The 6,000-nt window shown below is 44.9% G+C and overlaps 1 protein-coding gene across 2 annotated transcripts in view; it reads left to right on the top strand.

Moving 5' to 3' along the window:
• The first annotated feature begins 6 nt into the window (after nt 1–6).
• Bend6 (BEN domain containing 6) overlaps nt 7–6,000 on the top strand; it is a 49,570-nt gene continuing 43,576 nt past the window's right edge. For both annotated transcript variants that reach the window (XM_013351002.2, XM_026785582.1), the window contains exon 1: nt 7–134. The gene's annotated coding sequence lies outside the window, so the exon portion shown is untranslated. The remainder of the gene's footprint in view (nt 135–6,000) is intronic.

Genomic DNA, 6,000 nt, shown 5'->3' with positions numbered 1-6,000 from the left:
CGGGCTTCGCCTCTGCAGCCTCGGTGGACCGACTGCTGGAGGCCGGCGTCAGGGGGCGCCAAGGAGCCGGGGGGAACCCGGGCTCCCGCCTCCCTGCGCCCGCCAGAAGGCTGGGGCTCTGAGGATGCAGCAGGGTGAGCTATTTGGTTTGGGGGCGGGGGTAGTCCTTGCGCAGGGAGGCGCGAGCACCTGGAAGGGCCATCTCTAAGCCGGTCCCATCCAGCAGCGCTCGGGATAGGCATGCCGGGGTCTGCAGACTTGCACGGTCCCACCCCCAAACTTGGTGCTGATTTTCAGCCCAGACGTGAGCTCTTAGGTCCTATTGATACCTGGCGCTGGCCATAGAACCCTGATTTCGTTTAGCTTCTTTGTAGGGAGAGGTGATTTTAGGTGTGAGCATCTAACCGATGAAGGAAGTTGGTTATTGGTTGGCCTGTAAATACTGCGGGAGAAAAATTTTAGGCACTGTTAGCCAACGGTGATCTGTCACACTTGGGCACACACTCACCCTCTCTCCCTTTTGCTGTTTCCCAGCCCCCTTACATTCCCTTATAATCTGCAAAAACTGATTCGTAGTTGTCTACTGGACACTTGAAAGTGGAGAGGTCTCTGGTCCAGTGCCAAGAAGGCAAGGTGTGAACGCTGCGGTGTGCTCTTCTGCGGAGGGCCTCTGCCACCTGGCGAGGAAGCCAGAGCTGCAGCAGCAGCCTGCAGCACATTGCGGCCTTGGTGGGCCAGTACAGTACTCTGCCCTGCTGCCCCTAAGACATACTGGCTTTTGTGGACTGGGTGCTTTGTTTTGTCTCATTTACTTGCATAAGAATAAAAACAAAAAAATGCAATTATGTGATATATGACAAGTGATACATTACCACTTTTGTGCCATTTCTAGTTACTAGCTTGGAGACTAAATAATTCGTAAAATTCTGAAAGCCAATTGAAGAATTGATAGGAATGCTCGTATTGTTTTTTAGCCTTATAAAACCAACTTGAAGTACTGCAAAAATTCTTAGCCATTAGCTGCTGTTAAGGTGGATGATATACACTATCAAGTGTGACATTAAAAGAAATGCAGAAAGATGTTGCTTAGTCCTAATGCCAGATTCGTAAGTACGGATTGCAGTGGGTATGTCCTCTTATCTGCTTGCTGGTTGACTAAAACAAATACAGACTGATACGGAACTCACTCAGTTTTAGGGGGCTGAGATTGGAAGGGGCCTTGCTGAGTAAGGTGGACTCTGGCATGTCAGACTGCAGGTTGCATTGCTTCCCAAACAGACTTCACAGGTCCCAGGCAGACAGCAGAGCTGCATCATGTGCCCACAGCTGAAGGATTCCTGATACTGCAGCCCACTGCAGTAAGAAACTGGATTCCCATGCACTATGCAGGGGTTGCTGAAAAGAATCCTGAGAGCTTTGCAAAGTGTGGCACACCAGGAAAGGAAGAACTGACCACGCTGAATGAGCAGGGGGCTTGATACTCATTTTAAACTGTATTGGAGAAACCTTCTGCCAACAGTAGGCAGAGATAACATGCAATTTAGGAAGGTCATCTTTATGCTCCTCACTGCCCAAAGCTCGTAAGTGAGCTGGAATGGCACAAACATCTTTGAATGGGAACAGCTCTGAAACTGTTAGTGCAGCAAAGTAATCCGTTTGTCCCAAATTCTGCATTTTTAATAAGGAAAAACAAGGAACTAGTAATATGGTCCTCTGAGCTATTATTACTTTAGTGTAATTATTATCATCGTGAGCCTTGCTGCAACCATTTGCAAGTTTCAATTGCACAGAACATCGTTCGTCTTCCTTCTCAGGCAAATGCTTAACTAGCTAAACTTAACTAAAAAGGATTTATAAGTACTTCTTTTTATATGTATTTATTTCTGTTCCTTGTCTGGGTAATCTTAAGGATACATACAATAAACAAACCAAGTCCTTAAAAGAATTTAGTCTATGAGTCCATTGATTTCTGATTTATTGCTAATTTATCTTTTCCTTTCCAAATAGTAGCATGTTAGTAATTTTTTTTCTATGTGTTTGTGTGGCAATACATCCTGGAGTTCAATATATATTATATTAGCCAATCTGTCCTTCGGGGAAATTAATTTAGTAGTATTTATACCTTTTCTTCCTGCTGAGTTCTCATTTAAAAGAATAATTGATGTTATATAAAAGTCATAAATTTAAAATTAAAGGTAAGGGTGGAAAGAACACTCATGACACAAATTTCTCATACCAATAAACGAAAAAATCGCAATTGAAAATGTTGTAATTTATTGTTTTTATGAGAGAGAATTACCACTGTAATCCCGGGGGCAGAGAGTTGAGAAGAAAATAGTTTGCAATGTGTTACATAGAAGTGATCCACCGAATAGCCTGTCTTGTCTTCAGATTCTCCACCACCACATTAGTAATAAATACAAGGATCCAAAAAGAAAGTAAAATATTAACTTTATTTAGGATAAAGTCAGGTTAAAGACCATTGCTTAGACTCAAGACCAAGTGGAGCACCTTACCCATATTTCCCTAAATCAGCATGCCCACCCCCATGGCAGCTAAAAAAAGAATCTCATCAATACTAAAGCAGGCAGAATAAACCTCTACAAATTCCTACATAGGAACCTAAATCTGAGACCCTGACAGTTTCCCGTCTATAAGGAGCACACTAAGTGGACAGAAGTTTAGTACATGCATGAGAAGGGAGCTTTGTAAATCTTCACTCGCTAGCAGGCTGTGGCAGCTAATCTGTTTGTATGTTTGTTTGTTCTGTTTTGTCTTTATTTTTCTTTTTCCAGACAAGGTCTCTCTGTGTAGCCCTGGTTGCTCTGGAACTTGCTCTGTAAATGAGGCTGATTTTGAACTCATAGAGCTCTGCCTACCTCTGCTTCCCGAGTGCTGTGTGCTGCAATCAGATGCCTGCACCACCACACCTGGCTTGTGATGGTTACTCTTGATGGACCAACAAGATTATCAGTTGGCGCAAACAGAAAAGTGCCTAAGAGATTAACAAACACTTCTAGATGTGTCTGTGATAACATTTTCGGAGGGGATTAAGTGAGTGGGGAGATGCATGCTGAATGTGGGCAGCATCCGCCCATAGGCTAAAAGACCAGATAGTGTAAAAGAGGAACAAAGGAAAACTACAACATGGGTATATTTACATTCTACTTACATTCATCCTCTCTACCCCCTCCACACCCCCTCATGTGTGTGTGCGCGCGCGCGCGTGCACTTTTCAGCTGCCATAGTGTGAGCTGTTCTGCCTTATCACCCATGATGGACTGAAATCTTTGAAACCACAAGCTTCCAAGGCAACTCTTTTCTTCTTTAATTCTCTCAAGTCTGTCACAGCAAGGAAAATCCTACTACTAATCAGTCCTTCCTCAGTTTTTCTCATTCCTAACGCTACCTGAAAGTTAAGCGTAAATTAAGTTCGGGGGTGGGGAGGCAGGAGAAATTGATCAGTCCATAAAGGGATTGCCTTGCAAGCATGAGGACCCATGTCAAAAAACAAAAACCAAGCAAACCAACAAAAAAAATGGCAAATCTGCATGTTTGTAATCATAGCATTGGGGAGGTGGGTCCTTGCAGCTCTAGCCAGACATCCTAGCCTATATATGGAGGTACAGACCACAAGTGACCCTTTCCCCGTAAAAGGAAGGATTGCCCCTGTGGTGCAGCTCCTCAGTTTGTCCTTGGGTGTCCCCACTCACATGTACACATGTGTTGTGCGCCCTACCAGAAAGTAAGTGGTTTTAATAAAGCAGAAATGTCTTGTATATTATTTCCCTAGAGTCAATAGGTGTGGCACAATTTACTAATTAATAGGTCAGGAAGAAATAGCAGGAGGAAACAAGGTTTCCAGCCCAAGCTGTGCAGACAGAGAATAGCGGAAGATGACTCAGACTCTGAGCCAGGGTGGAAACAATGAATTTTGAAGGAATACCAAGGGTAACAGAGTGTAAAGAGCCGACAAACTCGTGTAAATATGGGCAGAGAATTCCAAACCACAAACGGATGCGGGACGAGTCATCGCATAGATTGCAACTGAAATCATAGAAATGGGAGAAGTAGCTAAAGAAGAGGGAGCCTAGCAAGGGAAATTGGAGCTTGGAAGATGGCGCCTGTTTGTGGGTGGGGGAAGGGCAGAAGGCAGGACTGCTCAGTGAGTAGTGTCCCGGCCAGCAAAAGCTCTCAAGGCAAAGAGAGAAATTCCCTGAGGAACGAGGAGGGGAGACATCAGAAGATTCTACAGAGGACGAAGATAGGAGAGGCTAAACCACACAAAAATGGGTTACAGAGGGAATAAGTTAAAAGGGGACTTTCCAGAGACACCGTCCACAATCTTTGGAGAAATTTAATAGATGGAAACAAATTAAAAGCAGCTAAAGTCTGAGTAAAGCCTAGTGGTCCTGCTGTTGTCTAGATCAGAGGTTCTCAACCTGTGGGTCACGACCCCTTTGGGCAACAAATGACCCTTTCACAGGGGTCGCCTAAGACCATCGGAAAACACAAATACTTATATTGAAATTCATAACAGTAGCAAAATTTCAGTTATGAAATAGCAATGAAAGTAATTTTATGGTGGGGGAGGGAGGCTGCCCCAACATGAGGAACTGTGTTAAAGGGTCACAGCATTAGGAAGGTTGAGAACCACTGGTCTAGAAACTTAGCATGATGAGCCATCGTTGTCTGTTTGTTTCCTTTTGCTGTGGTAATATGCTATGTCAAAAGGAACTTTGTGGAAATGGGGTTTATTTCAGCTTTCAGTTCAAAGTTACAGTTCCTCTGATCGGGGAAGCCACAGCGGCCAGAGCTTAAGGAGGCAGCTCCACAGTCAGAAGCAGAGAGTGTTCAATGCAGGCTCCGTTCCCTCTTTCCCTTTCAGTCAACCTGAGACCCCGCCCACGTGACTGCAAAAGCCACTTTTCACACTACAGAGTTCACGCTGAGCCTGACTAGGGTGCCTCCCCGTGGGTTCCTTCCCAGTAGCTCTGACTATAACATTCAGACTTGAAAATTTATTTTTAAAGATGTGGGGCTATCTGAGGAGTATAAAAGAGGATAATAAAAGGTGAAAATTATCAAAATACATCTTGGCCGGGCGGTGGTGGTGCACGCCTTTAATCCCAGCACACAGGAGGCAGAGGCAGGTGGATCTCTGTGAGTTCGAGACCAGCCTGGTCTACAAGAGCTAGTTCTAGGACAGGCTCCAAAACCACAGAGAAACCCTGTCTCGAAAAAAAAAATACATCTTATACATATATGACATTGTCATCATTAAATAACAATTTCAAAAGGCATGGGGACTTTCTACCTTTGAGGGTTTAACCAAGGGCAATTGCAATGGGTTGTTTAGGGAGTCTCTTGGACAACCCTGACCAACTTACTATTGATCAAGACACCATGAACTTCAGACTCAGGGCCCTGAGCCAGAACTGACTTGAAGGCCTCCTCTCTGAGGACTAGCTCTCATGGTACCCAAAGGTACCATGCAGGCTGCCAAAGGAGGGAAAAAACCAGCAGTCCTACCTATGCCTATGAACCACAGCAATGGCCAGCAAAGCATCATAACCGTAGGGTATGCCAGTAGCACACATCCCTGCCCAGTAACCGACAGCTCTGTGGTTGGGCTTAAAGCCCACTTAGCAAGACGGGAATCATGCTTGGCACTGGAAACTTCTCGGGGCCAGTGAAGTCATGGATCTTGGAGAAGAATCCATAACCACCGCTTGATGAAATCAGCATAATCCCTGGCTACTTTCTAAGTATGTGTCCTTGTACCCATAGATAAGTGGAGTCCTCGCCTCTCATCAAGGAAACTTCTCTTTGCAACAGACAGAGACCATTATAGAGAACCACAGCCTATCACAATGCAGAGTGGTGGAGCCCAGTCCTAAGGGGTACTCTACAATACATTCCTGCACCTAAGGCTCAGGGAACATTGCAAAAGGGAAGTGGCAAGACTATAGAAGCCAGAGGACCAGGGAGTTTTCTGTG

This window comes from Microtus ochrogaster, linkage group LG2, assembly GCF_000317375.1.
Source record: "Microtus ochrogaster isolate Prairie Vole_2 linkage group LG2, MicOch1.0, whole genome shotgun sequence".
Classification (NCBI taxonomy): domain Eukaryota; kingdom Metazoa; phylum Chordata; class Mammalia; order Rodentia; family Cricetidae; genus Microtus; species Microtus ochrogaster.
Note: the sequence above shows the minus strand (reverse complement) of the source record. Positions and strands in the feature narration are given on the sequence as shown.